Raw genomic sequence first — 14,535 nt, 5'->3', positions numbered from 1 at the left:
TGACCAAACATCGTTAGAATTGCTAAAGAAATATATTATGCGTAGGAAAGCTTTTAGTGAAAACACATTGGTGCCTAATAACGTACAATGGTCTTTCGCTGCCTGAGAAAGTGTTTTAACTAAAAATAAATGACAATATTTTTATATGTTACTTGTACAAGCAATATTGGCTTTTAGATAAAATACATTTAAAGCTTACAATCGCTTCAATTAAAGAAGTCTCATGATTAAAAACGCCGAAGGCATCGTTTTAACAATAAGCCATTGAAATTGAATATGAGTTGTATTAAATAAAAGTAAAACTAAAAAATCAAGTAGCAGTTCGTATGATTTAGTCAATGCCACTTCTATATTTGATGATCTTTGTTTTGATTTTTTTTTTAAATGGATATTAGAAGTAAGGATCGAATCATAATATTTTGTTATTGTGGAATTAATAAACAATTAAATTCAAACATAAAATCTATATATATAAAAGAAAGTCGTGTTAGTTACGCTATTTATAACTCAAGAACGGCTTTACCCATATGGTTGAAAATTGATGAGGAGGTAGCTTAGAGCCAGGAGACGGACATAGAACACTTACTATTTAAACTTTTTTTTCTTCGAATTTTATTTAACTTACTTATAATATAAATGCGAATGTTTAGATGGATATGATGTGGATGGATGGAAGGGTGGGCTACACTAAGTTTTTTTATATATCCACGCGGACGGAGTCGCGGGCTAGCTAGGGCAGCATAAAAGTAAACAAAAACAATACTACTAAATAAAATATATGTACAATTTGAGAAATTTTTTAAATAGTTAATTAACTTTTAATAGTAATTAATTAGTTAAAAAAATAATTAAAACGTAAAAGGTATTTCAAAAACGAAAAAGAAAGTTTTACGTAATCGATACCAATACATATAATAATTTTTGGAAACGAACATAAAACACCGCTTAAATTTTTCATTTTAATGACAATTTCGAATTACATATTCAAAAATTCTTGAAATTTTTACACATAAAAAATATATAATATATTCTATGTGGCCTAGTTTTTGATACAGGTTCCTTTGAAATATTTCTTTTATCAATAATTTATTCCCAACCATCGGTACACGTAATACCATGGTTCGAAGTTAACTTATTTTTACCATATTTATTTTCACAAATAACCGGCACAAAAAAATTAAGTTTGTTTTTAAATGAAAATCCCATTTTTTCTTTATTTGAATCACATTAATTAATATAATATGCAATGAAAATTATTCAAAATGTAAGTATTAAAAAAAATACGGTGCATATAAAAAGCAATAAGTATGCATCGTACACATATTCCAGTTAGAAAACTAAAACTCAAACGATGAAAACAATCTGACGAGTGATGAATGCAAATGAACGTTTTCCAACAGATTATAAACCGTTTAACCATTTAATTATTACTGTTTGAATGTATCTTTACATTTAAAATAATATTCCCAACACTAGAAAGAACTTTAAGTGCTAATATTACGGTTGAAGAACATACATAACACTGTCATACGTGAGATTTTATGTTCAAACATAAGTCTCATCCAGTACTTAGAAACCCACATTAAAGTAGCTACTTGTATCACGTTAGAAGCATTTCTTATGTGCGCAGAATACAAAAATAGACCTAATTGTGTTTTAAACGGTAGACAGAGAGGTGTATAATCGCTTGACATAGACTACACAATGTGGCCTACTGCGAGCTTCGGATCGCGACGGTTCTGAAAACTCGGCAAGCGGGGCTTTGCGACCGTACGCCGTCGAGTCCGTATAGCTTGTAACGGTACACACAGGTGACTGCCGATAGCGCCGACAGACTCACGCTCATTTCTACGTATGAGGTGGCAAGAAAAAATAAACGTGATATTAACACGAAGTCAGATACGTACTACATTGATAGAGATTCCTACAGTTCAGTGCTTTAAATGAACGAAGTATCTATACATTATTAAAATTGAAGTGTCTGAATGTAACGTACACATGTATTTGCGTTGCTGAAAACGAAAAAAATATTTAAAAAAAAATTAAATTGTCCGTGTACCTGCATATCTGTCGGCAAGGCCGCGTTTGTTTCGGGTAATCTATAGAACGGCTACACCGATTTTGATGGGACTTGGACAGGATGGTAGCTGAAGCATGCGGGCATATTATTTTTTTTCTTAAATTCCGCGCTCAAAACAACAACTTGACCATGATTAATATCTTGACAACAGCGCAGTTGGATAGTTGTTGTGTCCGGGAAACAAAGGGCAATTAAAACAGCCCGTAGATAACCACTGCACTCTTAGAAAAAGATCGTCTCATCTCGTGTGTAACTTTTCCGAGGATTATAATAAGAATTTCGTTGAAAAAAAAATTGTATATGAAAACTACATATGAAAGTTTTGATTCCAAATAAGACTATGACTGCATAATAAAGGAATTCCATGACATGTAAGATGATGTGACCAGAATCGAGAGCGGTATGCGTCGGTGACTTTGACGTGCAAAAACTTGTGCGCGTTTCGACTGCCAATAAATTTAGTGACAACCAGATTGGTGACATACTACAGACCAAATTCCTCTTACTTTGATATATATATTTATACACTAGCTGTCACCCGTGACTCTGACCGAATGAAAATAAAAAAAAAAACTTAGAAGCCTACGTGCTCTTCTAGACTATGTCTACTTCTATGCCAAATTTCAACGACATCCTTGCAGCTGTTCTGGAGATACCTTCTAACAAACAACCATCCATCCATACAATCATTTGCATTTTTAATATTCGTCAAATTTAATGTTACATTAAAATTTTTAGTTGCTATATTTTAATGCATTAGAGACATCATAATTAAAGCAAGCGAAAAAAACTTCAAAGTTTAGTGAACAAAGCTGTGAAAACTTTTTAATGCCTGTGAAATGGTTGTCTTCGAATGCATTCAATTTTAACTGCCTATTCTTATCTCAGTTAAAAGTTCGACGTCAAAAGGATGGGTGAACTGTAATTAGATTTTTTATCTGTAGAAAATGCTTAGCGGCTGCTGAGAGCGGCGATATTATCATCAAAGAGACGTCATAAACATTTAACGCATGAGAGACGAAAGCGGAACGAAATTGGATAGTCCGGATCAACTATCGACCCACCAGGAGCGATACGTGCTTTAGACAAGATACAACAAAACTTTAATAAGGATATGAAAAGCGTTGAACATTATCTTCTGCAATCTGTACTTAAATTTCACGACTACGATTTAACGCTTTTTAGTACTTCTAGTTTAATATTTTAATTTACAGAATTACTAGCTTCAACCCACAACTCCGTCCATGAATTAAAAGAAAGATTAGTAAGTAACCTATGTATTCTTCCAGACTAAGTTCTACATATATTCCAAATTTCATAAAGATCTGTTGAGCCATTCCCGAGTAATCTACTAACCAACATCCATCCATCTAAACTATCGCATTTATTATATAAGTGAAATATGTTGCATTTTTATGTTTTTATCTATGGTCTATTAATTTTAATTATTAAATCATTTTGAGTTATTAATAAGGGTTATTTCTAGATACTGGATTGTTAATTGCTTTTTACTACTTCGTAAGTATTCATTATACAAAAATACTTTATGATGATGTCTCTTTATAATTGCTATCTACTGTTAGATCTGGTTACGACTGATCATAACTTCACATATACATACTTGTTTAGGTTACGCCTTAACGACTTTTCTAAGAATATATGTTATAGAAAACTTTCTCATTTATCAGTTAAATCATCATCATCAGCTTACTATACGTCCCCACTGAGGGGCTCGGAGCCTACCCTAAGTTAAGGATGATTAGGCCAGTCAACCACGCTGGCCCAGTACCGATTGTTCGACTGTACACATATTCGTTAAATATAATAATGATAATTAAAGAAAAATGTGTTATGAGTAAAAGATGAATTGTAAAGATAACAAATAGACGGTAAAATAGACGGTTTTACTTTTACTAGCACGACCTCGCGCCCTCTGATCGCATTCCAAACGGTGCATACCAGTAGCTTTTGCAAAAAAAACAGTTGGCCTCCACTGTTGTAGCAGCCGTAGCCTTACTGTTAGTTTATTTGTAACGTAAATTCTACTTTCTTTAAAACGCACACCTTCAATTTTAAGTGCACAATAAATTTCCTTGAGTTATTTGCAAAAGCGGTGCTTTAAGAAAACTTACGAAGACTTGTACCTGGCTCTAATTTTATAATGTGGCCTTAAAAAGAGAAAATGTCGTTAGAAAAATAACAAAAATTTATGAAAAAAAATGTATAGCGTGAAACAAAGCCAGAAGCCCAAATCTGAAATAGTTGTTGTTTCTTAGCGTGTACAAAACTGTAAATATTGTGGCATTGTAAAGGACTCTACTCACTCGCCCCGATCGTTGTCAGTGAAAGAAAGTAAAAAACAACTTCATTTGTATTACTCGTATTCTAACAGTGCATATTACGTATTTGTAAAACGGTATTTCTTGTGTACAAGAAACGCTGTATTTATTAACAGGATATCGGAAATAAATTGCTTGCGGCTCGACTATTAACTTAATGACTTTAAAATATATACAAATATGTAAAATCCGTTCTATCGGATCATTTAGTTCCGTGTTTTCGTTTCTTTTGGATGCGTAATTGGCTACGGTTTCCGCCATGTTACTCTGTCGGTGTAGTCAATCTGTGCTTAGCTTAGATAGCATCGGCCCATCAGCATTCATATTTACAATGTTTATTTCTTTTTAAATACATTACGTTATCTTGATGAGCAAACAAAGGGAACATATGGTAGAAATTGTAACGGTAATTTACGCGCTGAATCGTAAAGAAATATTAAGTGAATATAATATGTAGTAATTATTGAAGATTGAAATGTCTTTGTTCATAACATTGTAACAAATGTTACCATATTATAATTGTACAAGTAAAAGTAAAAGATTTAGTATCTACAATCATGAGTGTTTTCAGTTACACCGGTCAATCGGCCCAATGGGATGTATTTCTTACTGGGCCGATTGTGTCCATAAAATCATAAAGATAGTTGTCATTGGACCGATTAATTCTCAGCATTGAATCGGCCCAATGGTAAAAATTCCGGCCGATTGATCAGTGGGCCAATCGGCTCAATGGCAATTCATTATATTTTAAAATGCCATCACCTTTGAATAAAAGTGCTAAAACTGTGATTTGTGTAACAAACAGTTATAGGAGTCAAGTCACGGCGGAAATGGCTAACATTTCACTTTGAAATTATTATTTTATACGTAATTATATAATATATGGAAATATATTTCATAATACGAAAGTTATATGGAAGCTGCATAGCTGAGCTTAGCTCCTTTGTATCGCTTTCGTCGCGAAAGCGGCCTTCGATCGCAGGTTCAAAAGTCAAACAACGTGAACCTATAATAAGACGCTTGCTCACCGGCCCTGTGAAATCCTAATAGATTGCACGGTATAAATAACTGTTTATATCGTTATATCTTACAAAGTAATACTTATATCTTAGACAGATTTTGTATTGTAAGATGTATCGTTAATATAATCTTAGCCAACCAATAATGTAATCACCACCGCCGTCCTGGCACGTCGTTTTCTAGTACTTTTAATACTGCCCTTCTTGAGTATTTCATCAGTATGAACGGTATAAGTCAGTCTGGATGGCCCCGCACGACACTGCAGTTGGCTTTCAAATTATACGTTCATCAGAAAATGTTTTAAGGATTTTTTGCATCTGCAACTTATCCACGGTATATGGCGTGTAATACTAATGACGCTGATATAGCATTTATATAAAACAGAAAAAAAGCGTTAACATAACTTTCTTGAATTTCAAACAAATTTATATTCCAAACTGGCGGATATGTCAGGTCAAGACATTCGTCAGTATTGTGACACGAGTGCAGAGATAACACTGCACGACTCTCCTCTAGAAACGAAGTCGACCAGAATAATAAGACGATAAGTTTATCTAGCTCACGACGATTCGTAGATCACTGTTGAGGATATATTTTCATACAATTACCTAACACTAGCAGTTGCCCTCGACTTTGTCGTAGAATTAAAAAAAATCTAATGACAAAGATAGTGTAGCTACTTAACAGTGAAATAATTTTTTAAATCGGTTCAGTAGTTTCGGAGCCTATTCAATGCAAATGTACAATCAAATCTATCCTCTTTATAATATGATTTCTAAGGGCAATTGACAATGAGCAAAGTAACCAATGAGGCTATTAGACTAATTAATTATCTTCCTTTAAGATTAGCAATTGTTTTATTAATGCATGAAGGAATAATTAAATGTACTTTAAATTTTTCAACGTATTTAGTAAAATTCCAACTATGGTTCGGATCTTTTAATATCGATTGTGTAATATTTCACGTCACCATTTCCACGACACAGGGTCGGACTCGACACTGTCATTCCATTTATAATTGCAGATATTCCGTAAATGTTTCGAGTATTTTCTATTTATTTCTAAGTAACGTTGGAGCTGCTGTTTAAATGAGCCATAATTTATACGTTTACACTATAATCCTTTCCTTTCCCCGTTGCTTGCTCAGTGGGTAGTGAGCACATTTGAAATTTAAGACCTTGTAACTTAGCGCCTAGCATATTGGTAACTCTAGACATCGGCATTCAACTGGTAAATATTTAATAGTATCCATTATTATTAGTGAGCGTCGGTGGCTTAGTGGTCAAGCACTTGACTTGCAATCTGCAGGTCCTGGGTTCGAATCCCGCCATGTACCAATGTGTTTTTCGATTTCCGATTTACATATGTACATTTATCCGACGTTCTTACGGTGAAGGAAAACATCGTGATGCAACCTGCACATATCTGAGAAGAAATTCAAAGATATGCGTGAAGTCAACCAACCCGCACTTGGCCAGCGTGGTTGACTATGGTCTAATCACCCTTAACTTAGGATAGGCTCCGAGCCCCTCAGTGGGGACGTGTAGTGACCTGATGATGATGATTATTTCATTTAGATTTTTTTATAAAGTAAATAGAACGATAGTCATAAATACACAGACTTGAATGGTTGGTAAGCCGTGAATCATCATTTCTTTATATGGTGCTAAAGGCTTTGTAGATATTAAGTGTAAATATTTTTGTTTGTTATTTCTTATTATTGTTATCATTGCTTTTTTTTATTTTTATATCGCTTGCTTGTATACTTATAATTATAATTAGCTCCTAACTTGATTGTCATGGGACTGACATGTTCAAAAGAACAAAAGTCCCTAAAAAAATAAAGAGAAAAAAGAAAAAAAAACATTTCTTTAATAAAATATTAGCAGATTTTTTGTTAATTTATAAATATTTCTTGTACAAATCCAACTAAGCTCTAGGCTTATGCTTGGATATGGTTTACGACAATAGTCGAATTGCGGGATTCGAACTCTAGATCGGAAATCCGTACCCTCAACCATTAGGCTATTGGCGCTTCAAATTGATTGCAGTATAAGATAATATTTACCGATACAGGATAAAGAAATGTCATGAAAAAGGTAAAAAAATCATGATCAAATTACAGGCACTTCTGCGTTATTATTCTTCGACAGGAACACATAAATTTTCCATTAGTAATAAGACTACAAACAATAATTGCGATGCCCGACCGTCTGTTGAATTTATTCGGGCCCAGATGGTTAACAATACAGCGTGTTGCCCGCGGCGCGTACCGTTTAGATCAAATAACACGATGGCAGCGGTGAAAATTAGATATAAGAATGGAAGGGAATCATTATGTCGGCTCTTTTTATAACTTTCAAATTAAAGGGCTCTTCGGAGCACAAAATGTAGTCTAACCAGTTGCCTTCGAGTTGTAAGAATCAAAGATGGTCCTGTAGATAAAATAATTTTTGCAATTAATTCCAATTAGTTGCAAGTTTTTTATTCCAATGTTACGATGAAATAACCTAATTAATTTTAAGTTTATGAAATGAAGGCTAATTAGTCACACAGTTGAATCAAAATTACGTTTTAAACAAAGATATATAAGAAAAAAAGAACTGCATACATTAAGTATAATCTGGAATACTGTTTAAAAAGCAAGCATGTGTTCAGAATACCAAAGTATGGCACAACATGCGGTCTAAAGGATCTCCCAGTGAGACGTAAGCCAAAACGAAATCGAACTCTGTATAAATCAAAACACGTTCCTTTCCACAGAATATATAAAACTGTTGATACATTTCTTTTTAATTGCACGTAAAAATATAAATATTAATTTATTACTTAATAAATCAAAACAAAAACTGATCGATTTAAATCTACTTTGTATTATGAAATATTCATTAAAGCGATTATATCTAAATGAGTAAATCGACCTGAGCTTAATTGTGACTTAATTATCTTTAACAGAAATTAACTATAATCAATTCAACCATCTTAACTTTTTATGTGCATTTAAAATTAATTTATTTCATCAAATCATCACAACTTTTTTCATATAAAATAACGAAATACATATCAAATAAGGACTGTTTAATTGCGGCAATTCACTTGATCGTCAAATTCAAAGACGGGAAATTCAAGAGAAGAAATAATATAGGGATTGTCGTATTAACTTCGCCGTCATCAGATAGTGACGTATTATGATTTGTTACATAGAAATTGTTTTTAATAGTACATGAACGATTTCTCACATTTGCCTATTTTTAACATAACGTTCAGTTTCAACATACGCATATTTACTGTTGATTATTTTTATAAAAAAAACTAAAATAAGTATGTATTTTATTAAAATTAATGCTTTTTTCTTTAAAATGTAACATAATGATTTTTATTTACTATATTAAATCTTAAATGTAAATATATATTTTTAAACAATCTACAATATTAAAAATAGATTGGTTTCGAATTTACTGTTAGGCGGGTCATCAAATAAATTATTCATGTTCATTCTAAAAGCTTGGAATTTCGGTTGACCATACTAACATACAAATACGGAAAGTCTTTAATACCAAGTGGTCTTAGTTTTTTAGCGACAAAAGAGGCCTTTAAAATGGTAACAATTTTTGCTTAGTTTTCCTTTTTACTTACGTTTATACGAGAAAATACTTACAACAAACGATATAAGATTTATACAAAGATATACAACATAGATACTACATAAGGCATAAAATAAAAAGTTTTACGTAATTTTTATGCTCGTTTAACAAAATAATGAAATTATTTCACTATTTCGAGAGCATAATCCCCTTATTGCAAAATTGTCTCTTCTAGTCCAATGCCAACGAGTATTAAGTAAAAAGGTTTAATTTCATGAAATTTTGTTATTCCAAAAAAAAAGATCTTTGGTATGCGTTTGCGTAATTAGCCTGAGGCTTAAACGTAGGTGTATACTTCATACGTGCTTCAAACTTCACTTGGCCACTTCATAATGAGACCGAATTTAGTTTTAAATTCCGAGAAAATTGGAACCATTGACTTCCGAGAAAATTAAACAACTAACATAACAAGCCAAACATGATTTATAATTCGATATAAAAACTATTTACATATTTTAACATTTATAATACCACTATATTCTCCAAGATTTCCGTTTTTTTTCTTAAAAATATTGGAACACGGACAGATATGATGATGAAAAATATTCTCCATAGTACGACCTCTTTGCTAGAATGCAAACTCTGTACCAAAGAGGTCGAATACGTCAAACGTCACAAAACTCATCACATACATTTTACGTTTCAGACACGTTAAAGTTTGTATTATGATATGATGAGTATTGATTACTTTTAAATGATAGATAGACAATGACTGTAAAAGATAAGTAACTCACAGTTGGTTATTCTGACAGCGTCTTCATATTAAAATAATAAAAGAGCGATCTTTGCCTATACAATACCGTTAAACGACTGTCAGAATCAAAATCATTAACGTAACAATAAAGGCATTAATTGACGATGATTGAATTCTCACGCGTATAGATTTGATCGAAGAAAAACAAAAGTTTTTTTAATAAGCCTAATATTTTGCCTAATGAATTTAAACTAACATAATTACGGTCTTTGGACTAAATAGAGACCACAGACGGCCTAGCACAAAAGTTTGCGACACCCGCCATCGTATGGTCTTTAACAAAATTATGTAAAAATTAAATAATTTGTTGGTGTGGTATAAAACCGGCAGGGGGCGCACTATAAATTTTAATACAAATTTTGTCGATTACGTTACGAAAACATTATCATGAATATTCGTGATAGGCCCTTAGTATCTAAGATCCAACCAAAGATAGGAAAATTCACTAGTTCATGAACAACTAATGATTTTATTTATTGAAATTATAAAATAGGCACGAGTGAAGAAATCATAGACTACTGCGTACTTAAAAGTTATTAATCAAATGAACTAGGCACATGTTGATTGGATGAGAAGTTTTTTTTTTAAGTATGTGGGTCAATAGTCATAATGATCAAAAGCAATAGAAATATCTATGATCCTGATGACCACTCCACTAATCACCCAGTCCCGCTACGACGCGACGTCCTTATCACAAAACTATCGATTAAAGACACGTTCACACTGGTAATAATTATATAAATTAAATTTATACATTCTTTTTTCACTTTCTTTTTTTTCGAAATTATCATTTTGATGTCGAAATTTAACTTTCCCCGCATAATAAATGGTTTCCTGTATTGATTTAAAGTAATGTTTTATTCTTTATATCTTTCAAAAATGCTTGTAAGTAATCAAACGAAAATGAAATATATAATTAACTACCTGTCGCCCGCGACTGCGTCCGCGTGGATATATAAAAAAAAACTTAATATATAGATAAGTTAAATAAAAAGCAGTTCTTCAAGGCATAAATTGGGAAAAAAGAGTAAATATTATCCTATGGCCGTCTCCTGGCTCTAAGCTACCTCCTCACTAATTTTCAGCCATATCGGTAAAGCCGTTCTTGAGTTATAAATAGTGTAACACGACTTTCTTTTATATATATGAGATAAGATATTATCTAGAATTACAAATTAATTACCTTATCATATTATATTAAATTTTGGGTGATCAAAGAAATCAGTTTTGTGAATTTTAGTACGTATTGGTTTGAAGGGTTTACTATACGATATATTTTAATTCAATAAATACGACATAAGCGTTAAACAAAATCGCCTACATTCAAATATAATAAAAAAAATATATTTACCGGGCGCTTTACTTAATATCGTACGAAGTCAAATGCAAACAAATGAGTTAGAATTTTTTCCATTGTGGAGTGTGGCCGTGGCCTTACTCTAGGATGCGAGGCAGCGCGCAGCGAGGCGTAAGCCCCATAAAGTCGAGAGAGAGCCGCGCTGCTCCGTATACATTAATAAATTAATAATCATTATAAATGGAATTCCGCTAGCCGAGCGCGCTTTTTTACGCCATACGCGAGTGAGAGTTTCAGATTAAGATTTTAAAATACGGTAAAATTTGAAAATGAATGAAATTCTTACACGTTAATGTTCATAAAATTTAGGGACATAATATTACCTTGACATAAATCTTTAGCAAAAAAAATATTGTATCGTTTCCTTCTTAATAACAGTATTAATGCGATTGTTCAATGCAAGGATGGATGGATGTTTGTTTTAAAGTATCTCCAGAACGGCTGAATGGATCTTGATGAAATTTGGCATAGTTGTAGAACATTGTCTAGAAGAACACATAGGCTACTAATTAAGAATTTTACAAAATTGGCGTGGACGGAGTCGCGGGCAACGGCGGATAATTAATAAACTTTTTTATAACATATAACATAACATGTTGTTATCTCTTATTTTTTCAAAGAGAGTAAGAAGGATAGGTATATCTTTATGCAGGTGTTTCGGTAGTGGAAAACAAGATAATACATTCATATCAACTGAGTATTTACATCTATCTGCGGTCAACCGCAGTTACCGCATATTAAACTTGAATGTGTAGACATAATCAAATCAATACAGAAGAATCAATGTAATAAACATCCCTTAAAAGGGGATAAAATTACGATCTACCAACTCTAAATGCTGATTTAAAATGTATATATTTTCATAAACATATACGGATAGAAATACACAATCTTATACTTTAAGAACCTCCTTCATCTGGCCTTCTTTGAGCTATTGTTTTGTGATTGTAGTAAACAATCGTGACAGTTAGCGAAGTAGAAGAAAGAAGTGTCAAAATGCGGATGTAGCGCTCTCGGAGACTATTTAACAAATGCGTCTAGATTATTTGCTAAATTGCAATTTAATCAAGTAATCCTTAACATTTAATTTATTAGTAATTGACGATTTGTAACTATTATATATATACGAACAATTGTATATTGTAACGGACATGAAGCTAATCGCTCGCTCGTTTGCCACCTTATGATATAAAAAGGTAAGTTTAGATATGACGGCTGATAGGGATGTATGGAGGAGTAGTACATACTGTGCCGACCCCCAACAGGGATAAGGGCAGGTTGATGATGAAATACATTGTAGGTTTAAGCCGTTATGTTATTTTAACAAGTCATTAACATATTATTAAATAACCTATGGTTATAACAGTTTATGCTAATCCACAGTAACTATAAACCCTAGTTACAGGGCAATAGTTGAACTTTATTGAGGCACAAACATTAATTAATTTCTAATCATATATATACAGTAGCTGTCGCCCCTGAATCCGTTCCCGCGGAATTAAAAAAAACATTTTTAGTAGCCTATATGTATGTATGTTCTGCCAGTCTATGCTCTATATTGTTAAATTTCAGCAACACCCATTCAGTCGTTCTGGAGATCCCTTCAAACAAATATCAATCTATCCATCGATCTAAACATTTGCATTTATAATATTAACAAGATAATAATACATAAATGGTTATATAAATCAAACTTAAATGTAAAATTGTAATTTAAAATTAATGCAGGAAAATGTAAATGAAACTTATTTATAATAGATATAATAAACGATTATTCTATCGCATTGTATAATTAACTACAAGTATTTCGTAAAACAAAGTAAGAAAGATTTATTTCACATTGTCAGTTATATTACTAAATTGATTAAAGAAAACTCACGATGTTTTAGCATTTGATTGACATAAATACGATAATAACATTATAAAGAACCTCAATTGAAGTGCAAAAGGGATCCCGCTAATATATTTTGATTCTGAGAACAAGTATCAAACGTTTTTGTACCCACTTAACATGTATTTAAAGTTGAAATTGGATTATTCAAGTTCTATTACGAAATCATTTGTATTGTAAAATTTAAAGAATTACGAAGTAGACGTGAGTTCATTAGTTTCCATTATCTTGATTGATTGCCTTCAATAAGGGACTTTTTGGATAAATTACTTTAAGCAAACTGTAAAATGTATAAAGTTTATCTCAAATAGCTTTATTTGTCAAAATGATCAACTACAATTGATCGAAGTATGTACTTAATTGATGGATCTTCAAGCGAACGAGCAACGAGCATCATTGGCTCAGGGGTCAAGCACTTGACTTGCTATCTGGAGATCCTTGGTTCGAATCCCGCCAAGTACCAATGTGTTTTTCGATTTCCGATTTACATATGTACATTTATCCGACGTTCTTACGGTGAAGGAAAACATCGTGATGCAACCTGCACATATCTGAGAAAAAAATCAAAGATATGTGTGAAGTCAACCAATCCGCACTTGGCCTGCGTTGACTATGGCCTAGTCACCCATCACTTAGTTTAGGCTCCGAGCCCCTCGGTGGGTTGTTGAAAGAATCGAACGTCAATAATATTTTACTTAAAATAATTTAAAAATTTCCGTAAAATTAAAAAAAGTTAAATCAGATTTGTTAATGTTATTAACAACTTAAGTTATACAAAAGGGAAAAAGAATCTACAGACCTACAATGTAAACTAAACATATCAAACAGATTGCGGTAAATTTTCATATCGTGTTTAACATACGCTTGCTAATTTTGGCGTTGGATAGATATGTATCTAATCATAGCTTAGTAATTACGTCTGCCATTACCCGGACTCTAATTCTCTAACTGCGGTATGTTACACTTTACGTCTGTGTAGACTGCGTGAAAGATGCGCGTAACGAGACACTGAGCTAATTAGTTTTTATTTACGGTTAACCCACTTTTGTAATGTTTTTTAATTACAGCGTACATCAAAACGTTAGTCTACTTCTTGACAATCGTACATCAGAACAAAGATTATTTCAAATTTTACTGTCTCATCACAATCATGTAGTAACATTTTTCTTATTTTTTTATTTCTTAGTTACTTCATTACTAAACACTAGTTGTCTTCCACGACACCGTTCGCGCGATATAAAGAAAAAATAGTAGCCTCTGTGTTCTACATCCATGTCAAATATCAGAGTGATCCATACAGCCGTCTGACCGTACCTTCTAAAAAACATCCATCCACCTAACCTTTCGGATTTATAATATAAGCATGTTTATAAAAGAACATAAATTAAGATGTTCCTCGGTTCGTTGTATTAACAACGAAATCGTTTATCCAAACCACGCAAATCAGTAA

At 32.5% G+C, this 14,535-nt stretch overlaps 1 protein-coding gene across 1 annotated transcript in view; it reads right to left on the bottom strand.

Moving 5' to 3' along the window:
- The window catches only part of m (zona pellucida domain-containing protein miniature), a 45,590-nt gene that overhangs the window by 28,973 nt on the left and 2,082 nt on the right, over positions 1 to 14,535 (bottom strand). The gene's annotated exons all lie outside the window — the stretch shown is intronic.

Source organism: Papilio xuthus, unplaced genomic scaffold (genome assembly GCF_000836235.2).
Source record: "Papilio xuthus unplaced genomic scaffold, Pxut_1.1 DF826923.1, whole genome shotgun sequence".
Taxonomy (NCBI): Eukaryota; Metazoa; Arthropoda; class Insecta; order Lepidoptera; family Papilionidae; genus Papilio; species Papilio xuthus.
Note: the sequence above shows the minus strand (reverse complement) of the source record. Positions and strands in the feature narration are given on the sequence as shown.